This window comes from Coturnix japonica, chromosome 6 (assembly GCF_001577835.2).
Source record: "Coturnix japonica isolate 7356 chromosome 6, Coturnix japonica 2.1, whole genome shotgun sequence".
In the NCBI taxonomy this organism is placed as follows: domain Eukaryota; kingdom Metazoa; phylum Chordata; class Aves; order Galliformes; family Phasianidae; genus Coturnix; species Coturnix japonica.
Window position 1 is genome coordinate 2,198,223 of NC_029521.1, and position 8,637 is coordinate 2,206,859.

The window sequence follows — 8,637 nt, forward strand, 5'->3', positions numbered from 1 at the left end:
AACTGCACTAACTAGAGGCAGAAAGTGAAAAGTGACTTACGTTGAAACTTTTTCAATAAACACAAGGCTGCCAGTTGACGCGCATCTCGTCCACTGCCACCTCGTTGTTCTGGGCCAGTTTGAGCAGAAACGTTCCAGCATATGTATAGCTTGCCCTTTCATTTCCAGGAAGGAGTGAGACAGCTCCTCGGGTTCTTCTCACATACTGTTTCACAGAGTGAGGATGATCAAAACTAGAAGCAGAGAAGACTCATTTCAACTAAGTCCTGGTAAAACCACTTGCATGCTTTGGATCCAGTGTTATTTAACTTGTGAATCCGAGTAACTTCATGATTCAACTGCTACTACCATCTCAGCGGTTTAAAGCTTGAGTGCGCAAGAAAGCAGGAACAAGAGCCTCAAATTCCCAAAGCTCTCATTATTTTTCTTTATTACTTACCTTCATTTATGTAAGTGAAATCGCTGAAGTCGTAAGAAATCAGATGGAAAGAAAAACATTAATGGGAAGAATGGAACATAGAATTTGCCAAGGAATTGTCTACAAACATTTGTTTGCACTACTCCAGCTACGCTACAGATGATACACCTTGAAGTCAGCTGGATTAAGCTGGCCCTTACCAGTTTCCCTGAAGGAGAATGTTCTTACTGAGGGTGGCTTCTGCTTCCCATTTGACTTACACGTTCTTTCACTATTTCACTGCAGGTTACATTAAGTTGACCAGGACAAACTGGTCCACTGCTGAAGTATAGAATAATGTTCTCTTACTGAAGGAGACAGAAGACAAAAGACCCAGGGATTATCGCAGTCTTCCAAGGCTTGTAGCTTGGGCAAATACATAGCTTTGCTTCAAAGCTTCGTAAGAACCTTTTTTGTGGGTAGTACAGAGAAACTTCCTCTCTTCTTGTCCACAGACTTGGTTACTGGCGTGAATGATGCCTGCTAGATGCCTTGACTAAGAAAAACATATTCTGTTCTGGATTGTTTTCCGTTTGTTTGCTTAAAAAATACAGAAAAGATGAAAACAATTACTTCAAGTGCCTCTCTTGCACTGAACAGACATCTCCCGAAATCAAATTTCACTTTAGTAAGCTAGAATGAGCCAGTAGATAAACGCTCTTGATAGCTCTCCAGTTCTTTGTATTCGATTCCAAGTCCAGGGATGAGCCAAGGTATTCCTGAAAAATAAAGTTCAGTTCAGAGGATTGAGGACCACCATCTTTCTGTGAAGCAAGGAATCACTCGTCCGAACACACTTTCTACCAAACTGAGTTTCACAGGTCAGGCATTTAACATATCAGTCAGCAGGAAGTTCCAGGGAATCCACTGCCTGAACAGTTTCTTCCTTTGATGAGCTGCTCTATCTAGCTTTAAACCGTGAGGTTAGAAAATAAACAAGGCTAACTTGAGGAGAAATCCCATTAAACAATTGGCTCAATAGATTTTCATCCTTTGGAGGAGTGAAATCCCTTGAGCAATAGTGTCAGTTGGAACGAACTAAGAGCTATTGACCAGTTTTGTGGGTACGGAAGATTTTTCTTATTTTTTTTTATGACAGGATCAAAAGATGATGAAAATATCTTTGTGTCGTTACGACACAGGAACCAATTCCCAAGCTTCTGTCTCCAGAAGGTAGTTGATTTTCTGCCTCCTGAATATGGAGCACAGCATCTCTTAATTTTATTGTGTGAGTGGTACAAAGGCAACAAGTCTGATGTTTAAGGTATAGAAACGTCATCAGGTCTTGCACGGAGTTCAGCTTGAGTCATATGAGAGCATCAAATTCCAGCACGTCTTCACCTAGTGAAGCTCTAGTAACTTTCTCCTATTAAACATCAGGGCAACACCTTAATTTTTCTTTTCCACATCAGGTGTTCAACAACCACACTACCCTGACAGCTTTTCTCACCTCCACTACACAGACTACAGACTTGATGAAATTGCTCCACATCTAGAAATGCGATAACGGGGAAAAAAACTTCAGAATGTGCCTCTTGAAAGATGGCAAATTTAGGGGCGGCTCTGACTGTTTTGACTCAGGGACAGCACATCTTCTGACGGAATAGCTAGTCAAAATAAAACAACAGAAAACCACTAAGGCCTCGGAGAACCTCGATGTCATTGCTGCTGTGCTACATAAAAACTAAAGTGCCCAAAGTACGTTGTTATAAACTGAAAGCATTTGCACAGCAGTTAAGAATGTCAAGCCACTTCCTAGGCAACGAAATACTGTGAGAAATGACAAAAGGTGACATGCTATCTGGATTGCTAATCTGATCAACAGGTTCACTCTAAAGACGATCCACATACAATTAAGCCCCTGTGATGCGACAAAGTAAAACCAGATTTTAAGCATGATGATTTAAACCATTTCCATGTAGGAAACTTTCCACGGTTGTTCCCAGGCAGTAAAGAATGCCATCATTTCCAGTGCAGCGGTATATACACACAGCTTTTGTGAACTCATCTATGCCTCACACACACAAAAAAGCACAAATGCGTAGGCCAATCCTGTGAAAAACAATTTTGCCATGCTCCAATCCATTCCCATACCTACCATCCTCACACACTAAAACTCAATGGGATTACTCTTCTTTCAACTCAGGACATTTCCTTTAACATAGCATGCAAACTAAATTTACCCTTCTAAAAGTTCAGCGGCTGTGGCAGGAGCTCCTTCTGCAAAGGAAAACAACAAAATCTTACTGGGGACTTGGAACTACTTTGTATATCGAGATCAGAAGAACTAGGAAGTTTTCAGTACAAAAGAACTTACATTTCCAGATTGCTTTTTCCAGACTGCTAGTTCCAGCAAAAGGTGGGGAACCCCCACAAGCGCAGCACCCCAGGAGATGTGGCAGGCATCGATGATCTGCTGGCATGGATTCAGCAGAGGATAGTTTGGCCAACAGCACAGCTGGCAAGGGATGCTGGGGTGGCGCAGCAAGACAAGAGCTCCTCAATAGCCTGAAGATCTCCATCACCATTGCTGCTGTCAACACACTCTGCTGCCTTGTTTTCCTTCCTGGCAACTGGAAGAGCTCTGGGACAGGCACTTGCCATGAGGGAGAGTTCAGACAGTACCCAGTGGCACATTTAACCTCATTCATTTCCCGCTCTCAGCATCTCACCAATGCATTACATATCCTTCTTCATGGTTGGGGGGCTTTCCTTTGGAGCTGACCTGTTCCCCACAACCCCACGCTTGCTAAGGCTCTTGCCCAGGGAGATTATGTTCCCACACATTCGCCACCTGATTGCTGTCACTCAGTGGCACATTTGTCCACCGACATGGCTCGCTGTGGGTCCTTAAGGATGGGCTGGGGTGTCCTGTGAAAGCAGCCACGTGACAGGACCTGTTCCTGAGCCCTTAGAACACACGGATCCCGGAAAATACTTTTAATACTGCCAACTCGTCAGCTACATCTCATCCCCTTGGGACTCCATTTGGGGGTTTTGGGGAGCTAACTGCTTCCCTGTTTCAAGCTGGTGCTACCCGTGCTTGTTGATGCTTGTGCTCTGCAAAACACGCGCCATAAAGGCTAAAGCTACGCTGCACCTTCACTTTAAGTCAAGACATGTTCAACCAGTTCAAATATTCCCAGAACAGAAATACAAAGTGAAAATTCTCTCGTACAAAATCTATGCCCTGGATTACCGTTTCTGCAACACCAAAACTAATTCCGACATAGAGCTGCGGTGCAGGCATTTGGACTTAGCAGACCAGGAGAAAAGCAGGAGACGGAAGAGCGGATACAGTAAGACGGAACTAAAGAAGAGCAGAGAGAGAATTGAAAAAGGATGCAGGTTAAGAAAGAAGAGCAGCGGACAAAGGGGCAAACACAGGAAAGGAGTGGGAGCAAAGAAGGTCAGCAAACCACGGAAGAGAAGATGAGCAGAAGAAAAAGGAGAGGGTGAAAGTAGGAAGACACGCAGACGAGGAGAAGAGCAGAAAGGGAGATGAGTGATAACAGGTAAGGCAGAAAGCCAGAAATGGAGAGGAGCTGAAGGAGAAGATGTGAAATGGGCGGCATGGCAGAAGGACAGAAAACGGGAAGAAGGAAGCGGTCGTGAGAAAGTGCAGAAGAGAAAAAAGAGCAGAAGGAGAAGAGAGGCAGAAGAGCAGAGAAGGAAAAGCGCCCTGAGCAGAGAGCAGTAGTGTCGGAAGAGAAGAACAGTAGAGCATGAGAGTGCAAGAGGATGCCAGTGAATTGGGAAGAGCAGATGAGAAGAACAGGAGAGGATGCGGGTAGAAAGAAAAGCAGAAGAAGAGAACACGTGCACAGAGGAGTGAGCATCCAAGGAAAGAAAAAGAGCAGAAGAGAAGGAGAGGAGAAGAGTCAGGGAGAAGAGCTGAAGGTTGGATGGTGGATGAGGAAAGGGAAGCAGCCAAGAGGAGAGCAGCAAAGGGACAGTGCTGGTGTTCTGCCCCAAGATTATTGGAAGCCAGGGAGAAAAGGTCCACGCTCCTCAGGTTAAGAGATGGGACGGGAGGAATGTTTGGGTCTGACAATGAAATCATTGGCAATCTGGGGAAAGGGCTGAGCCACGGTCCAGAAATGCCCGTTGGAGGGGAGGGCTCCCCTAACTGCCACTCTCCAGCTGTCACGGCATGGTAAAGGCAGCAGGCTTTCCCCCTGCTCCGCTTGCTTTCAGGCTGCCCCAGCTAAGGCCCCAATATCCAGCTGAAGCCCACATGCACCCTTGGAGCCCATCTCAGCCGCAGCAGCCCAAGCAGCCCAGATCTTCAGCCCAGTGTCCCTTCTGGTCTTTTCCCCACAGAGAGAATCCCTCGAGGAGCGCTGACGGTGCCTGTGACGCCTGAAGCCACTTTTCCACAAGCCACTGTGCCGCCACCGGACCCCGCCTGGATGCAGCCCACCATCCGCGGACCGATGCCGGTACCACCCCAACCCCTCCCTGTCCCCAGTGCCACCCACCTGGTGCCTCAGGCCTCTGTCTGGCCTGCGTGTACTAGGTGTCTGGGACAGGCAGCACAGGGCAGCTCCCACCCTGGGGCTGCCCCCAACCGTGGCTCAGCTGCCACCTGGGGCTTGCCCAACTGTGGGCTGCACTTACCAGTGCTGCAGCTGCTGCCTGGGGGGGCTGCACGGATGGCTCCCCCCGCTGCCCCTGCTCACTGCTGAGGGACATCCCCTGCTGGCAGGGACGGCTGCTTGCCCCAGCAGCCCATGGGGCTGTGGGCCTGGCCGTGCCCCATCAGAAGCTCCCGCAGCCCGCAGGCACCTGCCTGCCCAACAGGCCCCCGCCGCCTGCGGCCCCCTGCCACTTCTTTTGCAGGTACCGGCACTGCCAGCAGCATGTGCTCCCGTGCCTGCACCCTGCCCGCCAGCTGGGAGCCGCGCATGGAAGCCCTTGCAAGACGCGGGTGACTGTCATGGAGATCAGGGGCACCAGCACCCACCCACGGGCTGCCCCCATCCGGACACGGTCCACTCACCTGCAGCGCTGCCATGCCACAATCAGGCTGTGAGTTCAGGGGCTGCAGAGCAGGCGGCTTGCTGCCGGCATTGCCTCACTGGCAATCTTCTGGCTTTTCCAGCAGGGACAACAAGCGCAGGCACCCCGCAGGAAACGCAGACAATGGATTCATCTGCTGGGCATGGATAGACACGTGAGTTTGAGGGCAGCAGAGCTTGGCCAGGCTGTTGGCACCCAGTTGCTCCCAGCTGTGGGAGAGCTGCCAGCATTGCCCCTGGGCAATGCATTTTCTTCCTTCCCCAGAAGTCACATCCTAGACGGCCATTTCCGCCCCCCTTTTTTTTTCATGGATGACAGCGCAGACTTTGCCAGCTGCTGACGTGGATCAGCAGGGGTGATTTGGGGCAGCAGAGCTGCCTGGGGGGTGTCTGCACCGAGTGCTTGATGGAAAAGCTGCACTGACCCCACTGGGATTTTCTTCCTTCCTTTTCCAGGAAGAGACCACCCAGCAGCAACAGAGTGAGCGACGATTGTGGAATGGACAATTTCTTCACCTGGATTCTTGTGAGTTTGTGGCTTACAGAGGGGATTGACGGGGTGGCTGTCGCACCCAGCAGGTTGTGGGAAGGTGCCATTCATCCTTCTGCTCGGGGATGCTCTTGCTTTTTCAGAAGCACGAGTGCTCTGGAGGTCCCCCAGCACAACAGGGCTTGCCTGCAGTCACAAGAGAGAGGGACAAAGACACTGAGAACAACAGAAGCACCCTTGAACTCCCCGGGGGCCGCAGGAGCTCAGCAAAGAGCCCAATCGCTGATCAGGGCTCTCGCAAACCCGCTCTGGCAGCAGCCAGCATTCCCCTGGAGCTGCCTGAGCCGGGACCCCCCCAGCTGCCCCGGCACCTCCGTCGCCCCCGGCACCGCACATTCTGATGGAAGAGGCGTGGCGGAGGGCAGCCACGGTGAATTCTCAGACACCTGGCACTGCCCACCCGGGAGATCTCCTGCGGCTGGCAGACAAGGACAAGCAGCACGGGGGACAGCAGCAGCTGGCAAGCACCCCGTCCTCCTCTGATGCAAACTGGACAGTTCACGGAGGAGGGCCTGGTGAAGGCAGCCCGGGTTTGCTGCTCAGCCACTTTGACTGGCCACCCGACGCATCTCCTGCCAAACGGCGACAAGCACCACGGGACAGCAGCCAGCCGGCCAAGTGCCCAGCACCCACCTGCACCACCAAAAAGGTCATAGCATCGGAGCACAATCAGCACACTGGCAACATCCCCGCCACAACCAGGAAAGCCACCACGATGCAGCATGTTCCAGGCCACAACCACCGGCGGCTAGGCGGTGCTGCCTGTGTCAGGCACGGCTGCCAGCCGACGACTCGGTTGCCCATCACACCCCAAAGCGGCTTCCAGCGGAGCGACCAAGAAAACCCGCCAACTGATGTTAGCAGGAGACATGGCTGTAGCTGACCAAGGCGGTTCCCTGGGAGCCTGGGCTTCCTGGCGCCCCCACCACACCAGAGAGCAGGCGGCAAGTGTTTCCAGGGCACACCCGCCCCAGCCCTACCCCTCCAAAAACTGGGCTGTCCGCAAACGGGCATCTTGGACTGGGGACCTGTGGGCTCTGAAGCTGAGGGATCGCCAAGAGTTGCACGTTAAGTAGGGCTGGAAATGCTGGGTGGGGAGGGGGAGAGAAAATTGGTTTGGGGGAAGGGTGGGAATTCTTGGGTGGCCAATATGACGGGTGGGGGATGGCTGGCGGGTAGGATATTGGGGCGGGGAATGTTGGGTGGGGAGTGGTTGGGGTGGAGTTTGGGGTGGGAATTCTTGAGGCGCGGGATCTTTTGGGGTGGCATGGAATGGCTGTACTCTGCTCTGGTGGGGTGGGAATCTGCGGGGTGGGAAAACGACTGGGTGAGACAAATGTCTGCCTGGGAGATGGCTGGCATCTAAAATGATTCGACTCTGTACTGCTGCACTGGGGATGTCGGAGGGGAGGACTTGGGTAGGGGTGGCAATTCTGGGGAGAAATTTGTACTCTGATAATGTTGCTACTTTGCTGTAAAATGTACTCTGATATGACACTCTGAAAGTGTCGGAATTTGGAGAAGGAATTATGGGGGTGGAATTGGGGGGGCATTGTAATACCAGAGAATTTTTACAGAGCAGCGCCATGCATCACAGAAGGATCCACAGCAGCAGCAGCTGTGAGCAGGAGAAACAGCATGAGAACAAGGACACATCTAGGAAAAAGAATTGAATAGCTCGCGCTTTCAAGGGGTTTTCAGGTTGTTATTGCGGTAGCTTTCCTACAATTAGTCGTGTGTGGGTTTTTAAACGCCCTGTCCGCTGTCATCTGTCTGCTATAAAAGCATGGCTTTTCGCAGTCGGATGGATGAGCCATATTTAACACATTGGTTTAATTGTGGCTCTTTGTCCTAGGCACTGACCTTTTGCCGTCAGGTTCGCAAACTTATTGTCTCAGGAACTAGGAATTAGTAGCATTAAAAACCAGGTTATTGTGTGCTTCTATTTTATTAGTAGATTGGATGTGAATCCAATAGGAATCGATGTTAACCAATGTGCTGGAATCTGTGGGATTAATCATTTGAATGTATTAGTAATGCTGGTTATGATGCTCTTAGCCTATCTTAATTTTAAAGCCTTTTATTAATTTGCAAGACAAAACCTGGAAGGAATCCCAGGCAAAGGGATGGACCCTGTATACGATGGTTTACCTCTCTTACATCCAACTAATGGGATTTTTTAAATATGCCACGCAATCATTTGAGACCTAAGGGCATGCTTAACAGAACTAAATGGGATTCCTGATTTCTTTTCCAGCAGGTGTTCCGACTTGGGCACTGTATCATGCACTGCCATGCGATATGGAGTACAATGGAAGAAATCCTTCAGAGCCTGAATGCAGGAGAGAATGTGTGGTGGGTTGACAGAGGAAGTGCACCTTGAAGCAGGGGACGCCCTGCTGGCACTGCCTGTCGCATCCACCACCAACACGGGTTTGCTCTTTATCCTGCTCCACAGCTGCTGCTCTGTCAAGTCCTTCTCTTGATCCATGGCTGCTGCCATTCTTCTTGGATTACAACAGGGGGCTGGGAGGTTTTTGGCAGAGGGAGAAGTGATGGTCGTGGGTTTGGGGGTGGGATCAGAAAGGATTGTTAGGGTGGGAAATGGT